Genomic DNA, 16901 nt, shown 5'->3' with positions numbered 1-16901 from the left:
ACGAATCTTAGTTACAACCGTTTACAAACCAAATCAACCAAAACATTGATTCTGGTTGTTATAAACATGTTGCACCTGGAACTTATTTAGAACATAACGAACAGTTTTGACAGGAGAGAGAGAGAGAGAGAGAAGTTCCGAAATGTGCGCAAAATGTTTTTGTGATCACGAAAAATATAAAATGCGCTATAAAAACCAAAATGTTTCAAAAATAACGAAATCATGTACAAAAAATGTAACATTTCCTTCATAAATTCATCGACATATTCCAAATTTTATAAAATTAAAGTGGTAAAATGGAAAAAAAAAATCTGATTGGAAGAATAATATTGACACAATAAAAAAATTCTGCCTCATTTTCGCAGTACTGAATAACTGGTACTTACCACTCACTGGGAAGGATTGAATGTATGGGGTTTTGAGAAATCTAACGTAACGTACAAAAATATCAGGTTCAGGAGTTTCCCACGAAAAATTTTACAATGGGTTTACATTTTTTACAAAAAACGTGAAATTTTCGGTACGTAATAAATGGACAGCCTCTTGCCGACGTAAATGGGAAGTACACGTCCAAGTGTCTGCTGTTTTGGTTATTTTTGTCCTACACGGAAAATTCAAATTACCTTAATTTGGGTCGATTTTACCCTGTAATGAGTATATCAAATTGATTAGTTACCCAAAATTAGGTTGTTTTTCCTCTCTCCGCCACAGATGTTGTCGTAAATAAACAGAGAAGCGTCTATCCAACGGGGGTCCTTGAGGCGAATAAGCCAATTTTGGGTAAATATAGATTTCTCCAAATTTGGGTTGAATGAAGGGGGCTTTGGGTTGAATTTACCTACTCTTGAGTATATTTTTAGTTGGAGGTAAAGGCAATTTACCTTGCGTGAGTTTAATCGATTCACTCAAATGTTGACTTATTGGGCCTAACTATAGGATTGCGTCAAAAGAATCCAATTTCTACAAAAGTGTGACACTACGTGTATTAGGTATAGGGAAAATGCGTGACAGAGGGGGAGGGGGGGGGGGGTCTAGAAATCCCAAAAAATTGATGGACGTAATATTTGAATCTTAAAAAAAATTGTGGGATTTAGGTGGCCGTGTGGCTGGCGGCGTCAGCCGTCTAGACACTTTTTAAACCTCGGAGTGTGAGTTCGAAACCCGCTTCAGTCGGTTTCGTCAAACAGAAAATACTCCACTGGACCACCAGCAGTGAAATCCAATCAAATCCAATGAATCTGGTGAAGTGGAAATTGAACGGTGGTGAAGAATAATTCGGCTAGCTGCAACTTTGGTGAGGTTGCCTTCGTCGTATGCAAAACTAGACAAAAATTTCAACTCGTAAGAGGTGTGAAATTGAAACGTGTTATTTCGTGTTATCATTCGATATCCAGTGCCATAATGGCTGCTAATTGATAGTCTACAACTTTCTGCTTCCATGTGATGATCGATTGACAAAGGTAAGTTAGAATATATGTAATTATTGGTTATTTTTCGTCTGATATGACGGGAATTAACGCATACGACGAAGCAGATTTTTTACATTTTTTCATTCCGATTGATCTCCAGGCGGTTGGGTGTTGGATGGCACCAATTCAGAACACCCGGAAGGAGGTGCTGTGGGTGTGAGTATAACTTTTTGATTCGAAAAATGTCGAATGAGCAGGTTACGAATTAAAAAGTGCCAAATAAGCGATGTAAGGCGGTACTGTGTGTGTGTCAAATAATCCATAACGATTGGAATGAATTTCATGAAATTGCTCTATGATGTAGAATCGATTCACTGCTTAGTTTTTGATCATATTTAGCAACACGATACACCAAATCTTCCATTTAGATAGAATTCATTTAGGTAGAATCTATTTAGGTACCTCCATTAAGGTAACGTTACCGAAATGGAATTTGATTATGTTCAGAGCAATTGGTGTACTAAAGATTAGGGATCGAGTTGGTTTACGACAAACAAGCAGAGATAAGAGTTGAGGAGCACATACGACGTATTTGAGGGTTAGAAGTTTAAGTGTTGCCGCCAAACGCTTGAACGTGGAGATAATCGACATCCCTATCGCCGGTTGAAACGTCATGACAACAGCGGTGAAGTTTAGCTGACGTCTGCGATCGAGAAACAAAAGACGAAGATAAACTAAAAGTGAAACACACGTTTTCGTTGAATTTATATAAAATTATTGAATTCTCTCTATTTTTCTATTTGAATTAAATTTATTCTCCTAAAATTGTTTTTGAGTACGTGAGTAAATGGCTAACACAATTGAATTCAAGCTAACTATACTCTATTTGCGCTGTAGGCTGAAATAGCAACCGGAGAATCATCTACTTGTTCGGTCGAATCTAGAACTTTAAGAAACCATAAATGTGATTACTAAATGATAAAAAAGAAAACAAAAAATTGTATTCTAAATTTCAAATAAACATCCACAGTTTTGAGCTGCGTGATTATTCAACTGCTCCAAGAACTTGTTTCTTTTCCGACCCGAACATTAAGAGTATCCGAGAAATCCCTGGAGTTTAGGTCATCTGATCTACAAATGTTATCAGTGATCTATTGGAGCACTATGAATGAAATTTATGTTTACACAGCCTCATGTAACTATGTGTTGTCAAGTGGTGAATTCATTGTCAGTTTGAGCATCACCAAGACATCCTTGAGAATAGGTGTCGGATCTACCAACGTAGTTGGTTGTCTCTAAGCAAAGTATCTAAAAACCAAGGTAAGAGACTCCCGCTAATATTCACGGATTAGTGAGAAAAGGAAAAAAGCAAAAAATAGTTATGAAGTACTCCATTTAGGTAATGAACTGAATCCATTTAGGTAATGAATCCATTTAGGTAAAAATTCTATTTAGGCAGTCCCGACTCGTTACCTAAATGGAGGTTTTGGTGTAGTAAAAAATCACGTATGCTCAACAAGTTTTTGTCTTGATTGTGTTATGGAATTATGGTGACATTATTAATTGATTTTAGTAAATTCAAAAATTCATTATCAAAAAGTTACCTGCAAAACATGTCGTTAATATTTTTTTCCAAGAAGTTTGGATCCATATCAAGCTGTAAAAAAATATAAAAATAGTGGGTATTGCCAATATTTGTACGGTAAAAAATATTTGTATGAAATTTAATACGAAAAATAGTCATTTTTCAAAAATCTCACCGGGGCGACCTCTAAACGTCATTTCTGAAAGTTGCCGTCGTACAAAAGTTTGTTTACAACACCCTTAGCTATCATTTGCAGGGTGAGCCCCTAAGCTTTTTGACCATGTGCAGTTTTGGGACAACCTACTCCCCAGTCAACCAGTGATCGTATAAGATGTTGAATAAGATGTTAAAGTGGAGGCGATATGCGTACATTTTACATACGCCTAAATGGAGGCATGTACGCATATGGCCTACACTTTATTATCTTATGCAACATCTTATTCGTTTACTGGTTGTCTGGGTCCGAAACTTCCTGAAACACTTCGAAACGCAACTTTGAAATCCATTTTGGTAATGAATCCATTTAGGTAAAAATTCTATTTAAGCGGTTCCGACTCACTACCTAAATGGAGGTTTGGGTGTATCCACAAACGTTTATATGAACTAAGTGATCCCGACGATCGTGGATCGATTCCAGTCCAGCATCATTTTACGATTTTTCTTCCCTATTCATAAATTTGTCTTATCGTAGAAGCATTGGCGTAGCTAGGGGGGGTTCCAGGGGTGCCTGGCACCCCCTAGAACAAATTTGGCACCCCCTAGAATTTTTCCTTGAAAGTCAGCTAAAATTTTAAACTTAACACAATAATTCCAATATTTATTAATGGCACATTTGAACAAAACTTAAGCACACCCGGAATTATTAAACGACGCATAGTTTGGCGTTTTAGATATTGGTAAGAACAATCAACAGACTTCTCCATAGATTCCTCCAGAAAAACCTCTATCTATTCATACAGTGATTTCTCTAGGCTTCCTTTATGGATTTCTCCCATATTTCTTCAATAAACTTCCCTTAGGATAGGATACTCCAGGCAGTCCTGATGGAGTTGTACATACTAAAAATTTCTGCAGAAATTGATCCAACAAATTCTGCTAGGATATCTTTGGAAATTCTTGCTATGATTCTTCTCGGAATTCTTCTAGGGATTCATCTAAAAATTTTTTTTGGGTTTTCTTCATTTCTGATGGAATCATTCAAGCAATCTTCCTGGGATCCTTTTAGAAGTTCCTCCGGTGGTTCTTCCAGGAATTCTTTCAGAGATTTCATTCAGAGATTCTTCCAGAAATTTCTCATGGAATTCCTCCAGGCGCTTATATTGGCCTTCCTTCGGGAATTGTGGCTATGATTCCTCAAGCAACTCCAGCTGCGATTCTTCCAGCAATGTCTCTCCTCTAAAAACTCTCACTGTGGTGCCTTCTGGAATTCTACTAGGAAAATTATTCCGGAAATTCTTCCGAAAGATCTCCCTGAGATTTTTCTATAAAATCCCTTCGTTGTTTCTTCCATACATTTCTTCAAGGATATATCCAGGACTTTCTGCAAAGGTTCTTCCAGAAATTCTACACACGAGAAAAAAGTCGTTGCCGGATCCATGACTAAAATGAAATCATAAAACTTGTCGCTTCATGATATTGTAACTACAAGTCATGATATCGTGACGTTAACAACGATTATCATGAATAATAATAACTGATTCCATCAACAAAAGCCATGGCCGTCAAAAGCGTTATGTAAAAATTAAGCTCGTTTCCATAAATTGAATACCATAAAGCTGAGTCATAAAACTATGACGCTGAGTCATCTCAACCAGACGCTGAGTTGTATGAACATAACGCAGAGTCATAAAATCATGAATCACAACAAACGAATTTGGGCACTGTAAGCGTTACGCAAACCCTCGCGCAGAATCACCTACGCCATTTTTGTCACTTCTGTCAAGGCGCCTTTTGTGAGCGGCAGTGTTTTCCGGTGAGATTTTTTTTTTGGTTTTCGAAAAAGTGTAGTGAATTGTTCTTACTTAAATAGTATTTAGTAAACTATATAATTATTGAACTACATTCCAGAAGTTGAAAGTGAAAAAACTCCTTATTCCGGCACAAAACTCCGGCCAGCTTCATCAGCAGCAGAACAATCACGCTCACGCACAATTCCGGCACAAAATTTTGGCCAGCTTCATCAGCAGAAGAAAAAATACGGTATTATTGACATAAAAATTACTTCAATATTCAGGAACCTTGTTCATGATTTCAGAGTGCGTGCTTAACGATAACATGACCTTAAATGCCACTTTGCACCAATTAATCCGATAGTATAAATTACAAATACTAGAATCATGCATACTGCTTATGTTTTTATAACATTAGGTAATAAATTTAGAACTTGCTTTATGATAACATGACCAGTACTACCATTTTTCGCAAATCGATCCAGTACCATAAATGACAAATACTTGCACCATGAGTAATGCTCAAGCTTTCATAAATTTAGTTCATAGTTTGAGCACGTACTTCATGATAATATGAACCGACTTACCAAATTTCGCTAATAAAACTGGAACCATAAATGACAACTACTAGTTTTATGAATACCGCTTCTGGTTTTATGAATCTAGTTAATAGTTCTGGTATTCATGGGCATGATATCATGACTTAACTTACAAATTTTTGTCAATAAATATGAAAAACGTAACGCCAAGGTGACGTTACGGCAACATGAGTCATGAAATTATGACCTTTTTTTGTGGTGTATATTTATAACATGAAAACACACATTTACGCGAAATCATGACTCATTTAGCAGGTTTCAAGCAGCGGATTTTTTCCCGTGCAGGGGATTTCCCCAAGAATTTCTATTGACCTTCCTCCATGAATTTCAGCTGGAATTCTTCAAGCAATTCCCGTTAGGACTCCTTCAGAAATACTTCTAGGGATTTCTCTTGGCATCCTTTTTTTCCTCCCCTGTTGGGGAAATTAAGCCACTGCGTCCAATAAGCTGAACTTTTGTGGCATCTTGTCATACTTATTCCTGAGATTCCTCCAGAAATTCTTCCTGCGATTCCATCAGGGATTCCACCAGTATACTTCTACCGATTCTTTAAAGGAGTACTGTAGGTGTTCCTCCAGGCATTTGTTAGAGGAACTTCTCTTAAGATACCCTGGCATTGCTGATTCTAGGATTTCTCTAGAAATTACTTCTATGAAAGCTCCCGGAATTCTAAGAATTCCTCCAGATATTCCAGCTGTGACTGCTCAAGCAATTCATGCGGTTCTTCCAGCTATTCTTCCTCCAGAAATTCTAACTGTGGTACTTCCGAATTATTCTAGAGCTCTCTCCTGGTTTTTTTTTGCTGAGACCTCCAGACAATCTTCCTGAAATCTTTGCAGAAATTCCTTTGGTTTGCTCCACCAGGGATTTCTCCAAGAACTCATCCAGGAATTCCTCCAGAGATTGTATCCAACGATTTCTTCAGAAAATCATCATGGAATTGCTGCAGAAACTCTTTTTGGCCTTCCTTCAAGAATACCTCAAACAACCCCTCTTGTGATTCTTCCATAAATTTCTCCAGAAATTCTTCCTAGTGATTCCTATACGAATTTATCCTAGCATAATGGCTGGAATTCTTCCTGAGATTCTTTCAGAAAATCCTCCTGCGATTCCTTCAGGGCCTTCTCTATAGATTCTTCCAGAATACTTCTACCGGTTCTTGCAGGGACATCTCTAGGTATACCAAGGATTTTTTTTTCTTTGGATTCCCCCCGGCATTCCCTCAAGCAGTTGTATGCAGTTCCCTCCAGCAATTCCTTCTAGGATTTCAGCTGAGGTTTCTACAGTGATACATCCCAGAATCCTTCTAAGAATACCTCCTGAGATTTTTCCTGTGATTTCTTCAGAAACTCTCCGGTTATTCCTCCAGGATTTTTTATGCAAGATATTTTGTCCACGGATATCTCTCATAAATTTCCCATGGGATTCCTACAGGAACTCTTCTTGGCTTTCATCCATGAATTTCAGCTGGATTTCTCAAGCTATTCCTGCTGTGGTTCTTCCAGCAATTCCTCCTAGGACTCCTCCAGTCATTCTTACTTCCAGAATTCTTCTATGGATTCTTCTAAGAATTTCTCCAGGGATTCCTTCAAAAACTTGTTGGGATTATTCAAGACAATCTTCATAGGAGTCTTGCAGAAATACCTTCGGTGTGTCCACCTGGAAATCCTCCTGGAAAAAAATCTGGGATTTCTCCAAATATTTCTTGTTGGACTTCTACAGGAACTCCTCCTAGGATTCCACAAGCGATTCTTGCTGCTTCTAATGTTTCAGGAATGCCTCCTAAGTCTCCTCCAGAAATTCTTACTGTGATACCTGCAGGAATCCCTCTAGAGATTTCTTCTGAAATTCTTGCCGGGATTCTTCTAGGTAGTTTTCCTTCCAGCAATGTCTTTGATTTTTCCAGGGATTTTTCTAAAGAATCATTCAGGAATTCATGGATTACTCTAGAAATTAATCATGGTATTACACCTGGAACTCCTCTTGGCATTCTTTAAGGAATTCTAGCTGAAGGAATCCCAATAGATATCTCTTGAGGAATCCCTAAATGAATTTCGGGAATAGTTGGAATTTCCAGAGAAATCCTAGGAGGTATTACCAGAGAAATCTCTAGTGAAATCTTATATGAATGTACGGGAAAAACTTGTAATTAATTAGAAGGCACAGAGTGGATAACTGACTTGTCTTCCTCAGATTACAAGTGGTAGTCGAAATACGCGTATCTGTCAAAGGATAAGCAAAATAGGGTGGAATTAAAAGGTACGAAACTGATTCATTCATTCAAAGAGGGTATTCTGCTTAGAGAGTTCGAAAAGTTGGTACAAAGAACAGAATGTCGTTAATTGACAAAATGAGAGAAAAAATTGTGGAAAAAGAATCGCGTGCTGGTGGGATTCGAGAACACACGGTTCCGTATTTGCTAAACCGCAGTATGGTCATTTCTTTAAGGATTCCTTCGGCATTATTGTTCTTTTTTTTGAAAATTTCTCCGGTTGTTTCATTGGAACCCTACAAACATTTTAGCTCTATAGGAAAGGAACAAACCACTCTTAAGCAAACTTTAGTTTAGGAAATTGATATTCAGCTAGTTACGTTGTTTGGGAATGCAATCAACAATTTCTTTGAAATTTTTTTTCTATATTTCAATTTCAATGGCTCCGTAATTATTTTGGCAATTTCTTTTTCAGTTTTTTTTGCAAATTTCTCAGGAAATTTTATCGCGATTACTTCTGTAATTCTTTATGATTTAATTGTATTTAAATTTATTGCTTCCAAAAATGGCTGAACTGGAAATTCAGAAATTCTCAAGGGGACTTGCCTTAAGAAAATCATATGAAATTCACGAAAAATGTCCTGACAAATTCCCAAAGAAATTGCCGGAAAAAAATCCATCCTTAGAGCTTTTAAAGTAGTTGCCAAAAGAATTCATATAAGAACTACCAGAGGAATTCCTCATGGAAAAAAGTAAGTCTTCTTAAGAAATTGGCCAAATCCAATTTCAAAATAAATTGCCAAAATATATTCTATAAAAATTTCCACAAACATTCACAAAAAAAAATCGAAAAAATTCTCAAAGAATTTTCCGAAATCATCAAAGGAATTTCTGAAGAAAATTTAGAAAGAATTCTAAAAGTAATTGCAGTGACAGAATTTTTAAAGAACCGCAACAGATTTTTTTTCAAAGAAATTCCCGAAGGAAATCTCTAAGAAAATTACCGAATCCATTTTCAAAGGAATTACCGAAGAAGTTCCTAAAGGGCGTCGAAATTGGCACACAGAAAATATTGTATAACTTTTGATTGCGTTCGCCAAAATAGCTAATTTTTTGACCATGAATAGTATATTATGTGTAACTAATACCATAAAATGTTCATAGAAATCGGTTGAGTATTGGCGGAGATATTGTTGAAATTTCTACTTGAGAATCTTGTGCAAACAAACATTTTGGAAAATATCACTTTTTTGCCGTTTCAACTCTGGCGCCAAAAATACTGAACCGATTTCAATGAAAATTTTTATGTACGTAAAGTGTGTATGTTGAAGTAATTTGTCAAAATTTCATTCAATTTGATCATACTGTTAAAAAGTTATAGCCATTTATGTCGCACTATGTCACAATAAGCAGATGTGGTTTTTGGTATAGTGAAATTCAAACTGCTCTTACTTTGAAAGTACTCAACAAAAATGGCTGAAATTTTCACTGTAAACAGTTTAACACAACAATTTTACACTGTCAAAGTTTTATAAAAATCGGGACAGTGTTATCAGTTCTACAGTCAAAATAGTGCACGAGGAACTAAAATGGTCAAAAAGTACCTAAAATTTACCTTGAAGTGATTTGAGCTTTGGATATTTACTAGAAAAAGTACTGAACCGATTTCGATCAAATTTTTACCACTTAATTGATTATGTTAAGAATATCAAGTGAAATTTTCAAACGTTTTGATGAGGTAACAAAAAAGCTATAGCCTAAGCAATTTTTTGAAATGGGTGCCTAAATTTTCTAAAATCCCATTTTATGATATCGACAATATCTGCGCTAATACTCAACCGATTTTAATGAAAATTTTATGGTATTAGCTTCACATAATATACTATTCATGGTCAAAAAAATATCTATTTTGGCGAACGCAATCAAAAGTTATAAAATATTTTTTGCGTGCCAATTTCATCGTGGACACCCTTTAAAGTAATAATAGAAGTTTCCAAGATTTTCAAAGGATTGGCTGATAAAATTCCCAAATAAATGTTGGATGCAAGTGACATCGGAAATGCCGAAGGTGTGCCGAAATCATCTGCTGCAGGAATTCCTTACATAATTACTGAAGAAATCTAGAAGAAATTGTCTAAACTATTTTTATTTAAATTATAGAAGCTATTTATAAAAGAACATCCGAAGAAGTTTTCGAAGGATCTGGTGAAGAAATTCCGTAATAGCATAGATAATGGAAGTTCAAAAAACTGACGATAATCCGAAAAACAAGTAGAATGACTTGCTGAAGACATTTCCAAAAAAAAAACAGTGAGGAAGTTCCCAGTGTCAATGTCGAATTAATCACCATAGGCTTCACTAAAAGTATTCCCAAAGGAATTGCCTGAATTTTAAAAAGCAAATATCAATAGCAGAGACAAATGCCCTGGAGGAAAAGTCTCTCTAAAAAAATCAAAAGAGTTGCTGACATTAACAAAACATCGCTTGAAAGACTACTAAAAAATTGGCGAAGGAACTCCCGAAAAAATAATTCAATGGATTTGCCAATGAAATAAAAAAAAGCCAAATAAACTCCTAGTGGAATTTCCAAAGAAATTTTCAAAGTAATTTCCGATGAAATTTTCAAAGGATTCGAAAAAGATATTTAATATCAAATTCCAAAAAAATAACCAAATAAATTCGAAGAAATTAGCCAAATTCAAAGTAATTTCTAAGAAATAAAACAAATCTTAATTAAATAAATTGATGATGATGAACCTGGGCTTGTTAGGGGAATATCTGTAAGTAAAAAGAAAATCATGTTTAGTACTGTTCCTTTGAATTCCACTAAGAATTTCCATCCTTTGACATCTTTTGTCAAAGGATGCAAATTCTTAGTGGAATTCAAAGGAACAGTACTTAACATAATTTTCTTTTTACTTAAAATAAATTGCAAAACAATTTCTAATTAAATTGCTGGGAATATTCCCTGAGGAATTACCGAAACCATGTTTTGCCGAAAACCCAAATTTCTTTAATATACTATAGCATAGAATCAGAGTCCCGAAGAGAAAAATCGAAGTTCGCTATTAATGTTGTGGTCAAACAAAAAATGCAAATATGTATCCTGATTTTGCAATTTCAAGTATTTATAACTCTTACAATGCCACAAAAGTTCAGCTTATTGGACGCAGTGGCTCAATTTCCACAACAGGGGAAGAGAAAAAAATACTTTTACAATTGCTCTTGAAAACTATTTTATAAGGGTTGTTATCATGCAATAAAACAAAGAGGATGTCCCGATGAATACAAGTTACACGCAAATTTGTGAATATTTGATAGTTTCCGAGATTTACACTTCTGATAATTGCTCTAAAAATGTATTCTTAATCAATGTATTCAATCCACAAAACAAAGGGGTTGTGATGATTTTAAAGTTTAGACTGAAAATACAAATTCCATGTATTATACGTAATCATGTTATCAAGTTCTTAAACCTCACATGGCGGAGAGAGTGTTAAGTCAGTACAACGGTTCAGATTATAATAAAAAAACTGTTCTTTAAAATATATCGCGTGTAAATTTTCGGGCTAATTTGTCCTGCGATGCAGTATATCATTATACTAAGATTTTGAGGGTGGATCGGCATTTCTTTTTACAAAAACAAAAAACAGCCTGGAAGCCACTGAAACTGGCACCCCCAGGCACCCCCTAGGAAAAAATCCTAGATACGCCAAAGAAGCACTATGTTAATCATGGTGATTCTCAGTCGACAGCTACCGTTTGTTGAGACAGGTTGTGTTTTTCGCTACTCAGCAGCTACTCGGTTTCCTTTGTTTAACGGACGCGCGGTTGAAATATTCAGCAAAACGAAATGGGAAACGAAGTAGAAATTAAAAATACTTTAGCTTTCCAATTTCCCGGGAACGCTGCACAGCCAACTATTGAGGACATGGCACGCTTTGTCAAGACCCTCAAAGGTGACCGGTCAATGATGGACACGGCATACAAAATCTCTGACGAGAAAGCCGTGTTCATTCGATTCAAGTGTGAAAGTGCTATGAAATTGGTTCTTCAGAGCAACAGCCAGTGCCGGATTTAGGCCTCGGGGGGCCCGGGACAAACCCTAAAAAGTGGGCCCCCAGAATCAAAATTTCGAAAAAAATGAACCATACAATTACGTTTTTGCCTTTCTCGTACACTAAGTGTACTGGAAAGGCTATATGTTCACTCCAAAAATGACTTTTTGATAGAAGGCCCGGAGGGTCAAATCACATATACCAATCGACTCAGCTCGACGAATTGAGGTGATGTCTGTGTGTGTGTGTATGTGTGTGTGTGTGTATGTGTGTGTGTATGTGTGTGCGTGTGTGTGTGTGTGTCTGTATGTGTGTGTACAAAAAAACTCACATCACTTTTTGGCAGTAAACCTCATCCGTTTTCAATGACCGACAGTTCATTCGACGCGGAATCTGGTCCCATTGTTTCCTATTGAAAATGGTTCGGATCGGTTCAGCCGTTCCGGAGATATGGCCATTTAGGTGTTCCGGAACGGTACCCCAGGAAGGGGCCAGATATGAAAATGCATCAAACCTATGCATGCGACACATCAAACCGCGGCATTTTCGATAACCTGATGAGCGGTAAGCAGGAAAATAGTCTCAGACCATATCTGAACCGGTAGTGTTCCCGAACCGGTTCTGAGCGTCCCGCTGGAAGTGACCAAATATACAATTGTGCCAAACCCATGCAAGCGACACATCAAACCACGGCATTTTAGATGACCTGATGGACAATGAGCAGGAAAATCCTCTCAGACCATATCTGAACCGGTAGTGTTCCGAAACTGGTTCTAGGCGTCCCGCTGGAAGTGGCCAGATATACAATTGAACCAAACCCATGCATGCGGCACATCAAACCACGGCATTTTCGATGACCTGATGGACAATGAGCAGGAAAACCATCTCAGACCATATCTGAACCAGTAGTGTTCCGGAACCCGTTCCGGGGTTCCCGCCGAAGTGGTTAAATCTGAAAGAGAAACAAACCCGTACATGCGTCACATCAAATAGCGGTTTTTTAGATTACCTAATGAACGGCCAGCAAGTGTTTCGGAATCGGTTTTGAGTGGCCGGAAGAGGCCAAATGTAGAAGTAAACCAAATCCAGGCATGTGACACATCAAATCGTGGCTTTTGCGATAACCTGATGAACAGTTAGTTAGAAAATAGCCTTACGTCACACTAAAGACAACTGGTAGTGTTCCGGAATTGGTTCCGAGAGTCCCGTCGAAATTGTCAAACCCTGCATGTGACACCTTCAATTTGCAGCGTTTTTGGTTAACCGATGAGCAGTTAACAAGACAATAATGTTAGACCATATTTGGTTCAGCCGGTAGTTACCCGGAATCAGATCCGGGTAGTAAAATGTAAAATTTAACCAAACCCATGGATGCGGTATATCAAATCACGACCAGTCTTGTAAACATTCGACACTTTTTACAACCTTCATTTCGTTGCCGCAGTCAGGTGTCAGTCGGCTTTGTTACATTCGTGCGCTATCGTTACCTCTTACCTACACACAGCACGAGCAGTAGAACGAAGATCAATAAACATAAGAAAGGGTCAAATCAATGTCATCTGACACGATGACATGTATCTAATTCTAGCTTTACGCATAGATTTTCAGCTAATTCCAATTATGAATGTTAATATTAGTTTATTATTGCATGTTGCATTGAATACGACACACAGATGGGCAACGTAGCTCTTATTATGGAAGAAGACAGGAATAACAAAAGCCGAACCGTCTCCCGAAGCCGCTATCGTGGTGCGTTTGACATTTTTGTTTCGAACAGTAGTTTGATTGCTTGTGTTGCGAATGTCGGAGACAAAGGAGGCCGAATATCGACGAAAAGGTTCAAAGGAACAACAGTGACGAATAGGTCTAAGTTCTCATATATGAGAACAAAATATAGACAAAACTAAAGCGATCTCATCAAATCGTACCATTCCAGATTCCTAAGGTATAAATTTATAGCAGGATGGGTCAACGTTGAATGGAAAAAGAAGAATTTGATCACGTCAACAGAAGATGGTGGCTGTTTGAAGGAATTTTGAGCTCTAAAACTATGTAAAACACTTATATTTGGTATGGGAAATATGTTCGGAGTCTACCAGAGTATCCAAGATAGCGGTCCAAAGTCCAAGATAATGGCCCAGTATTCAAGTTAGTGCCTATTTTACAGGATTTTTAATTCTTGCATTATGGGCATATTTTGTATGAAAATATGTCCAGAATTCAAAATTTGTAATCAGAAAACCCAAGCTGTGCGCTGTTTCACAAGGTCTGCAATATGACTATAGTTTGAATGGGGAAGAATGCCGGTCTTCGTCCAAAACTGGTAACCAGAAAATCATAAACGACATGCCAAAATTCAATACGGCGACTATTTTATGTAATTTTAGGTGCAGAGTCCAAAAATGAATACCAGAACATCCAAGATGGTGTCTCAATGTTCAAGATGGCGGTTAGTTTAGTTGCGGTAGATATCCGGAGTCATAAAATGATGACCGGAAAATCTAAAATGACGTTTCAAAATTTTGCGGCTTCATGACACTTGTTTGGTTTAAGTTTTGGATTGTTGTCTTATATTTTCTGAATATTGGATGTTATGCTAATATAAAATGTATCCATATTGAGTAGATTTAGCAAGCAGTTTTCATTTTTTATTTATGTCAATGTCATCAACATGTCGCTCGAGTTTTGTTGAAAGGATATTTTAAAGCACGAGAAAGGCACCATCACCGCTAGGTGGATTAATTAGGGTTTTTTTTTCTTAATCTTATGTATTATTTTAGACCTAATATTGAAAGCTTCTGATTTCTGAACTTCTCCAAAACTCCGACAAATTGAAAACTATTCGAACATTGAATTTGATATTTGACTCAAATGTCAAAATGCTAGCGTAAATGACATCTCGTTCGGATAGTACATATATTTTAAACTTTCATCCGAATTGAAAACAAGTTTAAGAACTTAGCGTTCAGTTGAAAATCTACTAAAACATGCAGCAACTTTATTTGAGATTGCACGGGATCGACGAGTATTTCAAAATTCAGATTATATAAAGATTAGTCTCTTGGGAGCAACTGTAGCAATAAATCTTAATATCTTCAGTAAAACCAAACATAAAGATATGTAAAGTTACAGTTTCCAGGACACTCGGTTTTCAAAACTAGCCTTAACTCCCAAACATCTCCAGAATTCATCATCTTCTCTTTTTCATGATAGCAGCGAACTGATGCAAATAAGTATAAGACATTTGTTTCCAAAATATAATCATAATCAACAAACGTATGTATAATTGTATAATCATTGTGAAATAATAGATAGATTTGTGAAACTATTGAAATTTATATTTATGTACAATTACTCAAAAGCTTAATCTTTCTTGCACTCTGCTTAGAGACACTTTTTGTAGCAACTTGAAGTCACGGAAAAGTGTTTCCACTCGATAAGAACTTTCAAGGGTTTTTAGAGAAAATCGCATATTTTCAAATACTGCACCAAAAATTATGAAACTTTTGATTTCGAATTATTCTTAAGAGAAAATCCAGATAAATGGCCAAACATAGTTTAGATACCTTTAGAAACCCTATAATAAGTTCTTTTTTTAGTGTGACGTCCTTACTGGGACACTGCTTCTTACCTTAGTGTTTTATGAGCACTTCCACAGTAACTGTGGAACTGTTATTAACAAAGAGTTTCCTTTGTCAATGACCATTTCGTATGTGCATACCGTGTGGCAGACACGAAGACACTCTTTTCCTAAGGAAGTCAAGGATTTTCCTTTACGAAAAGTTCTTGGAACGACCGGGAATTGAACGCGTCACCCTTAGTATGGTCATGCTGAATATCCACACCTTAACAGCTGTGGCTGTAGGGGCTTTGTATAAAATATGAACGCTCATTCACGTGAATTTCATATGGTTTCGTTGAAAAATATAAATTGTATTTCGGATTCTTGGGGGGCCCCCTTCATCGGGGGGCCCGGGGCACTTGCCCCCTTTGCCCCCCCCCCCTTAAATCCGGGCCTGGCAACAGCAGTGTGCTGCCGTTTCTTTACACCGGCGGCAAAAAAGTGATGCTGCACATGTCGGTAGCGGGAGGTCACACCCGATACGTTCGGGTGTTTGATCTTCCACCGGAGGTACCGGATACTGAATTGTCTTCAGTATTGGAGAAGTTCGGCACGGTTAAGCGCGTCGTACGTGAACGGTTCCCAGCAGACAGCGGTCTGAATATGTTTTCTGGCGTCCGCGGCGTACACATGGACATCAAGAAGGAAATCCCAGAATCTCTCACCTTCTTCGGTAGGAAAGGAAGGATTTATTTTGAAGGGATGAAGCTGAAATGCTACGTGTGCAAATCGGATGCGCACCTCAAAAAAGCCTGTCCGATTATGACACCACAGCAGGACGAAGAAGTGAAAAAGCAACAGGGAGCACAACAGTCAACACAAGCAACCGAACTTGAACGGGACAGCGATGGTATTGATAAGGGAGCAGCCGCCGGGTTTTCGAGTCGAACTACACACAAACGACAACAGAAAGGAAGAGAAATCACAACGAAAACAGAGAAGCGCCTGCTGTCTATTGACTCTGCTGATTCCAACAACCAGCCACAGGGGAAAAAACCATAGACGAATGACAATGGAAGCGACGACGACGACGACGACGGCAGCATAATCACAATTTCGGATGATATGCAGAATAATTTCAGCCACATAGGGGATGCGAGGGCCAGAGTGGAAACTTAAGGTTGCCACTACCAGTGGTGTCATCGTGGTTACCCCAAGTTACTCACTGAGTAACCAGCTCTTGAGATTAAAAACAAGATTTTTAAGATCCTAGTATGAGCGCCCTCGCAAATATAACAACCTATGTATTTTTTAAGGCTTCCATATATGTAAGAAAATAGCTTTTCAGTGAAGTTATTAAGAACAGTTTCCGCCCTACTGGATATAATGAAATCAGGTATTTTATAAATTCTTTTTCGTCTTTCAGACTACAAAAAGGTGGCATGGGTTTTTTCGTAATTTCTGTAACAGGAGCCTAGCATATGAAACTTAAGTATGAGACCCCCAAAAACCCTCCATTGCGAACGA

This window comes from Aedes albopictus, chromosome 2, assembly GCF_035046485.1.
Source record: "Aedes albopictus strain Foshan chromosome 2, AalbF5, whole genome shotgun sequence".
NCBI classification, from domain to species: Eukaryota; Metazoa; Arthropoda; class Insecta; order Diptera; family Culicidae; genus Aedes; species Aedes albopictus.
The sequence above is the reverse complement of the archived record's forward strand: the minus strand, read 5'-3'. Positions refer to the sequence as shown.